The sequence below is a fragment of the Lissotriton vulgaris genome, chromosome 1_1, assembly GCF_964263255.1.
Source record: "Lissotriton vulgaris chromosome 1_1, aLisVul1.2, whole genome shotgun sequence".
NCBI classification, from domain to species: domain Eukaryota; kingdom Metazoa; phylum Chordata; class Amphibia; order Caudata; family Salamandridae; genus Lissotriton; species Lissotriton vulgaris.
In genome coordinates, this window is record NC_141685.1 from 627,268,576 (window position 1) to 627,281,787 (window position 13,212).

Consider the following 13,212-nt stretch of genomic DNA (forward strand, 5'->3'; position numbering starts at 1 on the left):
CTGTGACCAGGAGGCTGCTCTCTCCTCACCTGCTGCCCTGCTCGCTCGCTGACCCTTTATACACAAGAGGCATGTTGACACGCATAGAAGCCCTGCACCCCACACTAGCGGTATCAAATGTCTTCCCGCCCTTTCCCAACTATGATGGACAGCTCACTCAAGGGACCTCGGCGCCTTTTGGCGCGGTGGCAAAGTTACAGGCACACACCATCACTGGAGGCAAATCTTCTGGCCCTTTACGCAGCTGCAGTGTAGGAAAAGCACTATACATTTACCCAACGAGGCAGCACTTACAGATTAGCCAGTAGACAGTACCCCAGTTGAGTAGATTGAAATTGCAAAAAAAACACGATTTCACTGGAAAATCCACAAATTCGCAGACTTTTTTGCGATTTCGCGCAAATTCGCGGACCGCAGATCCGCAAAATTCACCCATACTTAATGACAATGCAGTACCACACAATCAATCAATCAATCAATCAATCAATCAATCACTGCATTTCTAAAGCGCGCTACATACCCATTAGGGTCTCAAAGCACTGGGGGGGGCGCCACTGATCGAAGAGCCAGGTCTTGAGAAGTCTACTGAAGGCCGGCAGGTACTGAGTCTGTCGCAGGCTGGTAGGGAGAGCGTTTCAGGTCTTGGCAGCGAGGTAGGAGAAGGATCTGCCGCCGGCGGTGGTTTTCCAGATATGAGGAACTCTGGCGAGGTTGGCTGAGCGGAGACTTCGGGTGGGGGTGTGGAAGCTGAGTCAGTTGTTGAGGTATGTAGGTCCGGTGTTGTGTAGTGCTTTGTGTGCGTGGATGAGGAGATTGAAGTTGATCCTCTTGTTGACGGGGAGCCAGTGCAGGCCTCTCAGGTGGGGTGTGATGTGGCTGCGTCGGGGGACGTCGAGGATCAGACGTGCCAAGGCATTCTGGATTCATTGTAGTCGTCTCAGGAGCTTGGTTGTTGTTCCTGAGTAGAGGGTGTTCCCGTAGTCTAGTCTGCTGATGAAGAGGGCCTGGTTGACGGTTTTTCTCGTGTCGGGAGGGATCCACTTGAAGATCCTGCAGAGCATTCGGAGGGTGTTGAAGCCGGATGCATAGACGGCGTTGACTTACCCGGTCATGGAGAGGGTGGAGTTGAGGATGACTCCCAGGTTGCGTACGTGGTCTGTGGGTTCCGGGGCTGTGCCTAGCGATGTGGGCCACCAAGAGTCATGAGAATGAGGACCTCCGTCTTGTCTGAATTCAGCTTCAGTCTGCTGTCCTTCATCCAGTCGGCAATGGCCTTCATTCCTCTGTGGAGGTTGGCTTTGGCAGTGTGGGGGTCTTCGGTGAGGGATATGATCAGTTGAGTGTCGTCGGCGTAGGAGATGATGTTGAGGTTATGTTGTCGTGCAACGTGGGCGAGTGGTGCCACGTAGATATTGAACAGCGTCGGGCTGAGGGAGGATCCCTGTGGGAAGCCGCAGATGATCTCGGTGGTTTTCGAGCAGAAGGGTGGTAGGCGGACGCTCTGGGTTCTGCCGGAGAGAAAGGAGGTGGTCCAGGCTAGGGCCTTCTCCTGGATTCCGGTGTCATGGAGACGTGCTGATAGGGTGCAGTGCCAGACTGTGTTGAAGGCAGCTAATAGGTCCAGGAGGATGAGGGCGGCTGTTCCTCCTTTGTCCATCAGTATTCTGGTGTCGTCAGTGGCGGCAGTGAGGGAGGTCTCGGTGCTGTGATTGCTGCAGAAACCGGATTGGGAAGGGTCCAGGATGTTGTTGTCTTCGAGGTAGCGGATTAGCTGTTTGTTGACAATCTTCTCTATCACTTTTGCCGGGAACGTGAGCAGGGAGATGGGCCGGAAGTTCTTGAGGTCCTTGGGGTCCACCTTGGGCTTCTTCAGAAGGGCGTTGATCTCGGCGTGCTTCCAGCTTTCTGGGAAGGTTGCTGTCTCAAAGGAACTGTTGATTGTTTTCCGGAGGTGGGGCGCAATGGTTGTACTGGCTTTGTTGAAGACGTGGTGAGGACAGGGGTCGGATGGGGATCCGGAGTGGATGGAGTTCATGTTTTTTATTGGTGTCTTCGTCGCTGACGTTGGACCAGGCGGTCAGGCGGCTGGTGCGGGTAGTAGACGCGGGGCTGGTGGACTCGGTGGTGGGTGCGGGGGTCTCGGAGTTGAAGCTGTAGTGGATGTCGGTGATCTTGCAGTGAAAGAAGGTGGCCAAGGAGTCGCACAGGTCTTGTGATGGTGGGATGTCGTTGGTTTTGGAGCTGGAGTTGGAGAGTTCTTTCAAGATGCTGAAGAGCTCTTTGGAGTTCTGTGCGTTGTTGTCTAGGCGGTCCTTGAAGGCTGTCCTCTTGGCGGTCCTGATGAGTTGGTGGTGTCTGCGGGGGGCGCTCTTGTGTGCTGTGTGGCTGTCTGGTGTTCGGTCGTGGAGCCATTTCTTCTCCAGCTTCCGACAGGTGCGCTTGGAGATCTGGAAGTCTTCGGTGAACCAGGCGGCTTTCTTGTTGGTGTGGTTGGTTGTGGAGTTCTTGAGAGGGGCAAGGGTGTTGGCGCAGTCGTTGATCCACTGTTTGAGGTTGGTCCCGGCGGTGTCGGGGTCGGTGGGGCCGGTGGGTGGTCTCAGGGCGAGGGTGGTAGTCAGTTGGTCCTTGGTGACCTTGCCCCAGCAGCGGCGTGGCAGCTGTTGGGTGCGGTGGTGTGTTTCCTGAAGGTGAAGTGGACGCATCTGTGGTCGGTTCGGTGGTGTGGTTGAAGGAGACGAAGGGCTTGTGGAGAAGATGGGGTCCAGCGGTGTGGGTGGGTGTCGTCACGAGCTGTTTGAGTCCGAGGTTGGCGAGGTTGTCGATCAGGGCGGTGGAGTTGGCGTTGTTGTTGTTCTCGAGGTGGAAGTTCAGGTCCCCGAGGAGGATGTAGTCCATGGAAGCCAGGGCGTGGGTACTGACGAGGTCGGCGATGTTGTCGCTGAATTGTGGTCTTGATCTTGTGTCGTGTTGGGGTTGGTGTGGATCTGGAAGTGCATGTGCTCGGCAGTGGTGGGGGTGTCATCGGTGTTGGTCGAGACGCTGAGGGTGTCCTTGTGGATGATGGCGATTCCCCCTCCAACTCCGTTGGTGCGGTCTCTGCGGTTGATCTTGTAGCCCTGTGGGATGGCTATGGCGATGTTTGGTGCAGAGGTGGCATTCAGCCAGGTCTCCGTCAGGAAGGCCACATCGGGCCGGTATAGACTAGGAGTTCCCAGGGTTCGATGGCGTGCTTGCGAGCAGAGCGGGTGTTGAGGAGGATGCAGCGGAGGTGGTTGGGTTCTCTGGTTGGTGGTCTGGTGAGCTGCATGCTCGTGAATCTGCAGTTCCGGCAGGCGAAGGGCCCATGGGTGCACTTCGGGGAGGCCCAGTAGCAGGGGTGGTCTCATCCGGTGTTGAATGCGTTGAGGATGTTGGAGTCGTAGTGCAGTCTGGCGTTGCGGGAGTTCAGGGGTTCTAGCGATGTGCGTGGTCCAGGCACAGACGGGGGCAGACATGCTTGCCTTTGGCACACGCAGAGGGAGGGAGGAGCAGCTGGGAGGTGGGAGCGGGGCGGCCAATGGGAGACAGGGGGGCGGGTCACAGGGATGCAGTGATAGGAAAACGGCGGTGGACAAGGAAGGTGGGGGAAAAGAAGGGGCACAGGGGCAAAAACGGGCACAGGGGTACAGAGTGTAAGGGTGGACACCAATGAACGGGCACAAGGGGTACAAAAGCAAAGGATGGACACAAAAATTAAAAAACAAGGGTGGACACCAAAGAACGGGCACAGGGGTACAAAAGCAAAGGATGGACACAAAATAAAAAATCAAAGGATGGACACCAAAAAGAAGGCAGAACAGTACTCAGAGGTGATGCAGGTGGGCCAGCACGGGCGGCAGCGGGTCACAGGTCACACAGAGGGCTGCGTGGCGGTGGGGGGAGCTACCTGCCTGGTGACAGGGTCAGAGGTGGCTCAATGCTTTAGTTACATTCAGAAATCTCCCATCCTCATATCTATTAAAGCTAGGTAGGTCATAAAAGATTGTTGTTCAAAAAAACTGGGTCATGGTTTTTAAAGGTTTGGGAACCATATTTTTGTAGGTTAATTTGCATCAGCCTCCAGCTGCAGTCCTCTGAGTGTGCAACCCTGAACAAGGTGTGGAAACCTCTCCCAGAGCACAGACAAAGGCTTGTTTTAAAGGGAGGTGATTCTATTCCTTTGTCAGGATGACCATTATGCCAGTCTCCAGGGCCATAAGGACTCCCCTTTCACAGGCAAATGTCAGATAACACCCGCCTAGGCCCCTTTTTTGTTTCCCCGTTTAGGCAGGGTCCATTCCTGGGAACATTTTGCCCATTTGTTAGGGCGAAGCCTAGAATCACCGCCGCCCACAAGCTGATGCCAGGCCTAAATGTGGCATTCTATGTACCTTTCTCAGAACACTATGGGACCTGAGGAAGAGGACTGATCCTGCTGTCTATGACTTGAGACTAGTCTTAAATGACTGCACCTGTCCTCAGTTGTACCCAGGACAAAGATGTGCACTCCTAGGGTGATACGGTTAACGTCCTGGTCAAACACATGGAAACAAGAAGTACAAGAGGCGTTTCCTGCAACTGCAAGGTTCACCAGTTTTACCTGGACCTGCCCTGTACCCTGGGATTAACCTCCGCTCTAGTGAGTCCTGACCCAGAGTGCTATTCCTGAGTTCCGGGAACTCTAGGCTGCATCTTGCTGGACTTCTCTAACCACCCTTAAAAACATGGGACTTAAATGCTTTTTGGCTCAAAATACCTGCGAAAGACTATGATAGGCCTGTCAAACACATCCACCTGGGATGGCGTGCAGCAGTGGCCAGTGCAGGTAAGTGCGGTGGGGTGGTGAGTGGTGGGGTAGGGTCAATGGGGGTATAGACGACAGACAATGGAATAGGATTTATTTGTTAATTAAATGTTCCCTATTCTTTAGTTTGGCAACTTCCTCCCCTTCCCCCTCTCTACCCCACTGCCCCACCACACTTACCTGCACCGGCTGCTGCTGAGCTAGAAATTCTGGTTTCATCCACTCAGAGAGGCAGATTTACAAGCCCCTTGCATCATTTTTGCGCCGCTATTGCGTCATTTTTTGTGACGCAGCAGCAGCGTAAAAATGCGCCCCATTTACAACATGACGCATCTAGGGAAATGTGTCACGTTGTAAAGCCCTGTGTCACATTATACCTGTGCCAGGTATAATGTATGCAAGGTAGGCGTTCCAATGCAAAAAAGCCTTGTAGAAGTGACGCAGTGAAATCTACAAGAGTTCACTGCGCCACTTCTAGGACGACACTGTGTCAAATTCTTACGCCTGCTTGAAGCAGGCGTAAGGAGTGACGCAGTGCAATGAGGATAGGCCTCCCCCTGCATTGCTGGAGTTGCGTTGTGCTTGCTACATAACTCCAGCAGCAATGCGTGACTTTTGCGTCAACAGATGCATCAGAATTTCTGACGCATCTGTCAATCCTTGCGCCATGGTGCACCGTATGGTAAATATGGCGCAGCCATAGTGGCGCAAGGGTTTTTAATGGTGTCACAGAGAAAGTGACCTATCTATACAGATGCATCACTTTCTTGTAAATCTACCCCAGAGTTTTAAACCAGCAACAAATCTGATTTCATGGGACCTCACGTAGATGCTATAATCTTACATAGTGGAGGCATCTGCTGCTAGAGCTTGCCACCTTGCCCCCAGTGGAAGAATCCAAGCTTCATAAAAGTAACTAAGTGTGAAAAGAAAATCTTGACCAGGCGAAGATATCAAAAGTATCCGGCACGAGAGGCACTTTCCTTGGACAAAAAATTCAAGTTTCTCCTGCTCTGAGCTTTCCAGAAAAAAACCAACAGCTTCAACGGGAACCCGTCTGTCGCCTATCTGACCTTGTGGAGCCCTACTCACCTACAGCCTGCTGCCTTGCCACACTAAACTGTTTGGACTTCCATTTCTGAAATTAAGTCCCAAGCAACCTTCTGACCAGGTTAAACATGGTTTCTGTATTGACCTATGCTCCATCACTATGGTCTCAAATCACGCCTAGGCCCTGATCTTCCATGACCAGTTAACCACGGTTGGCATGTAACTCCTTTTTTACCTTTATTTACTTAAAACGTTTAAAATTCATCGCTATGGCTCCCATTATTGGATTGTTGTTATTTTTATGTCTTTTAATTTAATAAAATGTACTTTATTTTTCTACAGTCTTTTGGGATTTTTATTGTGTTTGGTTTTTAGTAAATTATTTGGTACAGCATAAATGCTTTACACATTGCCTCTAGGTTAACCCTTTTGCTCCTTATCATAGTTATCAGGGTGTTAAGCTCAAGTTCATTTAGTGACTTTAGTAATTCACCCTGACAATGGTTGAGTTTATTACTTATGTTGGATCATCAACTTCCGTAGCTAATAACCCAGGTTCTTACAATTATGGACATCAATAAAACAACTGTCAGAAAAAAAGTAGTTAAGCTAATAATGAACTTAAGTCCACAGGACTGATACAACCACTGATAAAAAATGACATTTCAACAGCTGCACAAAGCTTAGAATTCCATTACAAGGACAAGAAATTAGTTAAAAGCATCTCATAAATATTTAGTAAAACAACAACAGAAAGAGATAAAAGAAGTAAGGGTAGCATCCTGAGAATCAACAGTGTGAGGACCCCCAATTAAAAGCACTTTTAGAAAAAGTACAGCTCTTATAAAGACCTTGCAAGGTATGCTTAAATAATGATGAAATATGTATATAAGCATGTTAGCATACATTTTAGGACATTACCTATGAGGATGTAACAATTCTATTGGTAATGCTTATTAAAAAAAATTGAATGCTGTCCAAGTTGAGCTTGAACTTGACTGAGAAGGAGAAGGGGGATGGGAGCACACTGCTTCACCTCCCAGCACAGTTCGCTTCTTTGCATCCTGGTAAATGCAGTTCAATTTAAATGCTTACTTGAAATTTTGCAGAGTGTTTCACCAAGGTTGGTGCAGGTTAGTGCTATTTATCTCAAGACACATGTGTTTCTGGATTATATCCTTCATCATTAAAAATAAAACAAAATTCTTCTGGGGTTTGCTGAGAAAGCTGCCACAATCCTCTCAGGTCTCTGTACCTCTCCCTGGCGCACAGGTGCATCTCCAAGAGCTCGTCAGCCCAGTGGCTCAAGGGAGCATTTTGAAAACATTTGAAACCGAAGGGGGATGGGAGCACACTGCTTCACCTCCCAGCACAGTTCACCCTTTGCATCCTGGTAAATGCAGTTCAATTTGAATACTTACTTGAAATTCTGCAGAGTGTTTCACCAAAGTTGCTGCAGGCTAGTGCTGTTAATCTTTAGACACATGTGTTTCTGGATTATATCCTTCATCAGTAGAGATAAAACGAAATTCTACTGAGGTTTGCTGAGAAAGCAGATCACTGAAAAATTTTGGTTACAAAAATATAGACATACAAAAATATTGAGGATAAAATATCGACTCCAAAAATATTGAATTCCTATCTACAAACAGGTAAGTACAAAAATATTGAATCAAAAATATTGTTTAGAAATAATATAGTTAGTCAAAATATCGAATTTTTGTAAATGTCTTAAAAGTAATTTAAAATAAATGAAATATTAAAAATAATTAAATTTAAAAAAACATACAATATTTTTACCATAGGATAGCGGGAGGGTAACATTTACTATTACCACTCCAGGGAGTGCAACAGTAGGGAAAGCGTTGGATAGCGTAGGGGTAAAAATTACTATTCTCACTCTAGTGAGTGCAACAGTAGGAAAAGCGTTGGGTAGCATAGGGGGAAAAATTACTATTCCCACTCCAGTGAGTGCAACAGTAGGGAAAGCGTTGGATAGCGTAGGGGTAAAAATTACTATTCCCACTCCAGAGAGTGCAACAGTAGGGAAAGCGTTGGATAGCGTTGGGGTAAAAATTACTATTCCCACTCCAGTGAGTGCAACAGTAGGGAAAGCGTTGGATAGCGTAGGGGTAAAAATTACTATTCCCACTCCAGAGAGTGAAACAGTAGAGAAAGCGTTGGATAGCATTTGGGTAAACATTACGATTCCCACTCTAGAGAGTGCAACAGTAGGGAAAGCGTTGGATAGCGTAGGGGTAAAAATTACTATTCTCACTCTAGTGAGTGCAACAGTAGGAAACGTGTTGGATAGCATAGGGGTAAAAATTACTATTCCCACTCCAGTGAGTGCAACCGTAGGGAAAGCGTTGGATAGCGTAGGGGTAAAATTAACTATTCCCACTCCAGTGGGTGCAACAGTAGGGAAAGCGTTGTATAGTTTATGGGTAAAAATGACTATTCCCACTCCAGAGAGTGCAACAGTAGGGAAAGCGTTGGATAGCGTAGGGGTAAAAATTACTATTCCCACTCCAGAGAGTGCAACAGTAGGGAAAGCGTTGGATAGCGTAGGGGTAAAATTTACTTTTCCCACTCCAGAGAGTGCAACAGTAGGGAAAGCGGTGGATAGCGTAGGGGTAAAAATTACTATTCCCACTCCAGAGAATGCAACAGTAGGGAAAGCGTTGGATAGCGTAGGGTTAAAAATTACTATTCCCACTCTAGTGAGCGTAACAGTAGGGAAAGTAAATATTTAATATATTAATAAAAATAAATTAAATACCAATACCAATAAAAAAATAATTAAAAGTAAATACCAATTTATTATAATATAATGATTAATCAATTAAAAAAATATTAGTATTAAAATTCCTTAACTATTAATACAAATAAATTACCAATTTACAATTAATTAATTAACAAATAAAATGTAATTACCAATTAATTCAAAATAAATACCAATAAATAAATAAAAACATTAAATTAATTATAATTAAGTAACTTCCCACCCTATTCCCCTATAAACCCACAACCCGCTACAGAAAACAAATGAATAAAATTCTCATAATTATCAATTAATCAATTATTAAAAATAATTACCAATTAAAAATTAATTAATTACCAATTAAAAATGAATTAACAATGTATTCAAAATAAATACCAATACATAATTTAAAATATTTAATTAATTACAATTAAATTACTTCCCACCCTATTCCCTTATAAACCTACAACCCGCTACTTAACTAAAACACAAAATTACATAAAAAATAATTAATATTTTCTAATAATTAATATTTTATTTACTATAATTAAATTACTTCCCACCCTATTCCCCTCTAAACCCACAACTCGCTACAGAATTACATTAAGGAAAAATTAAATAACATCAAATTCATTTCTTCAAATAAATTACTAAAAAATATACACTTTTCACACATATACTAACATACAAAACACTTTAAATTCGATATTATTAAAAATTCTATATATTTTAATAACCTATATTATATACTCGATATTTTGACTTTCTATATTTATAAAAATCGATATTACATTACTTACCTTAAATTCAATATTTTTGCTGACTATGGGGCTCATTATGATGGCGGACGGAAGTGCGACCGCAGCCCTGGAGTAGGCGGAAAATGCCGTTTCCGTGTCCGCCTGCCGCTGTCACTCCGTCCGCCATATCAGGATAGTAAAGGGTGTCAAAGGTCTGTGCTCGACGGAAGAGCACGCACCGCTGCCTAACTACACCCGACCCCGCGGCGGACGTAACCAATCCAGAGACACCGCCGTACGGACTGACGTCAGAAACCGTCCCCCAAATCAAGATGGCGGAAAACACACATAAATCGCCGCGGAAAAACAACCTACCTGAACACAGCGGATTCCCCACAGCGAAGATACCATACATAGCAGAGATACCCACCACAAGTTGCTCGCCGTCATGGACCCAGCGCTACACGCATTTCCGATACTCTTCGCAATCCCCCACCTGCAAGTCATGGACCACTATCGACGACGACGCAGGTACGCAACACACCATTTGCTGTCTGAAGGGGAGTACCTGCCAGGGTCGTGACGTTGGGAGGGGGAGTGTCATGTTTGAGAAACCACATCACATCGCAAATAGAAATCCAGAACTGGAGTACACAAGCAGGAATGACAACGACAAACCACGACACATGATTGACTTGCTTTATTATACATAATAGGGGTATAATCACTGAGTATGCAAGAGCATGGGCATTGTGGCCACCAGAGCAGGTACATCAGAGGCAGCACATGAGAGGGCAGACTGCAGTATCAGAACACCAACAGGGCATTATGGCCAACAGAGCAGGTACATCAGAGGCAGTACATGAGAGGGGCTAAGTGCATCAACAGTCCATGGCATCGAACAGGTACATCAGAGGCAGCACATGAGAGGGGCTAAGTGCATCAACAGTCCATTGCATCAAACAGGTACATCAGAGGCAGCACGTGAGAGGGGCTAAGTGCATCAACAGTCCATGGCATCGAACAGGTACATCAGAGGCAGCACATGAGAGGGGCTAAGTGCATCAACAGTCCATGCATCGAACAGGTACATCTGAGGCAGCACATGAGAGGGGCTAAGTGCATCAACAGTCCATGGCATCGAACAGGTACATCAGAGGCAGGATAAGTACGTGGTGCAAGGTACCCGTCCTAAGGACATGAACAAAGCAAATCTGGTTACAATGGACAATATACACACCAAGTAGAAATACATGTGAGTGAAGGTAAACACACCTCACATCACGGAACAGGTGGACTGCCTGAAGTACCTGCCTCTGACACACTGGTAGCACCAGAAACTGGAGTGTGATACACAGCCACAGCTCTAGTGACTGACACATGGGCCATAGACCCAGACACACTGCCAGCACCAGACATATGAGTGTGAGACACAGCCACAGCCCTAGTGACTGACACATGAGCCATAGACCCAGACACACTGCCAGCACCAGAACCAGGAGTGTGACACACAGCCACAGATGTAGTGACTGACACATGAGCTTTAGACCCAGACACACTGCCAGCACCAGACATAGGAGTGTGAGACACAGCCACAGCTCTAGTGACTGACACATGAGCCATCGACCCAGACACACTGCCAGCACCAGACATAGGAGTGTGACACACAGCCACAGCTCTAGTGACTGACACATGAGCCATCGACCCAGACACACTGCCAGCACCAGACATAGGAGTGTGACGCACAGCCACAGCTCTAGTGACTGACACATGAGCCATCGACCCAAACACACTGCCAGCACCAGAAACAGGAGAGGGCACAACTGAGACAGTGCCACTACATGATGCATGACAGCAAACAACAGACACAGTGCCACTATCTGACAACTGAGAGTGAACCTCTGATGCGCCACTGAGAACACCGAAAATGATGAGCCACAGGGCTGTATGGGCCAGGAGGCAGGGTGGCTCTTGGAGCTGGGGAAAGCTGTACTGGAGCGACATCGGGGTGGTCAGGTGTCAATGGCGTGTGTCTACGTTTCTTAGGGATATGTGAGGGCACCCTGGACAATTCAGGACTTGCAAGAGGTGCGGACTCCAATGAAATGTCACCCACCAAAGGTGGAGCATCTGCTGCTGGGGCTCTGCTCTCTGGGGACATGCTGGACCCTGCTTGTCGTTTGCTGTGTGCCTGCCTTCTGGACTCTGCATCATGTGTAATGGGGGATGCAACAACAGGGGACTCCTTCCTATGCTTCTGACGGGCCTGGATGGGAGTGGAGGTACGGGGGTACTCCACCGCGGAGACATCTGTTTTCCGTTCCTTCAACAACATCAGCCTCAGTGCAGCCAGGGGTGATGTATGCCTGTCCTTGATGGAGCTAGTGTCTATGGGAGAAGCCTTGTCCCTTGGATGTGCCTTGGCCGTAAGAGGAGTCTTGTCTCTGGACTTTCCCTGTTCCCTGGATGGTGCCCTGTCCCTGGCAGCAGACTTGTCCTTTGTAGTGTACCTGTCTCTAGAAGACACCTTGTCCCTGGGTGTGTCCCTGCCCTTGGGAGATGGCCCTTCCTCTGTAGTGTGCCTGTCCCTTGGAGTGTCCCTGCTCTTTTGAGGTGCCTTTGCCTTTGTAGTGTCCTTGTCCCTGCTCTTGGGAGTCGCCCCTTCCTTAGTAGTGTCCCTGTCCTTGGGAGTGTCCCTGCTCTTTTGAAGTGCCTTTGCCTTTGTAGTGTCCTTGTCCCTGCTCCTGGGAGTCGCCCCTTCCTTAGTACTGTCCTTGTCCAAGGGGGTGTCCATGGACTTGGGAGTATCCCTTGCCTTGGGAGTACCTTTTGTGTGGGATGCCTGTGTAGCATGTGAAGGCATTTCCCCCAACACCACTTGGGGATCCTGTGTGTGAACTCCAGTGTATCTCACGTCGTCTTTGGTAACAGATTTTGCTGACCTAGGGGATGGTGTCTGTGCCCTCCGTGCCCTGCCGTGTTGCTTGTGGCTGCTTCTAGTGCAATACCTGTATAAGAGTCCTGGTCAGAATATTCCCTCCCCCCTGAGACATCAAGTGGTGTAGATGGGGGAACAGAAGTAGCACTCTGTCCATGCGACTGTACAATGGCAGAAGACACAGTGTTTGCCAATGGCTGAACTGTCCTGTGTAGGACACCACCTGCCCCTACTTCCTATCGTGGTCATGGAGTGCATTGATCATGTTGGTCTGCCCCACACACAGCTGTCGCAGCAGATCAATAGCCTCAGCACAAATAACACTTTGGGTCACCGGGGCAGGGGCAGAGGTGCCTGCACCGAACGCCACTCTGCTCCCCCAACTTCTGCGTGCACGAACAGTACATGGTGCAGTTGGCGGCAGTGTGGGCCCTGTGTGCTGTGTCCCGACCAAAGGTGTTGATTGCCCACTCCCTGTCTGTGACAACAGTGCTGACTCACCAACACTGTCGGAAGATGAGGACAATGGTGTCTCGACATGCGAGTCCTCAGGCACGGTCCTGTCCCCCTCTCCGGGGCTGCCCTCTTCTGTGTCAGTCTGCGTGTGTGTGATGTCTGATCCGGATGCATTGCCACCACTCATCTCCGTCGTCTGTGGCTCAGTGCCCTCTGCCAAAGCTGAAATAGAAAGAAAAGAGGCGTAAGTCATTGCCACACTCACGTACAGAAGGACAACAAATCTCTAATTCCATTTCAGACAAAGAACATGTAGCCCCCATCCTGCACACGTCCCACCCCTACCAGTCATCCTCACATGAAATTACCGGTGGTGGCCGTGAAACATGTACATCATACGGACAGGGCAAGTGCATGTAGATCTGCAGACATGTCTTGCCAT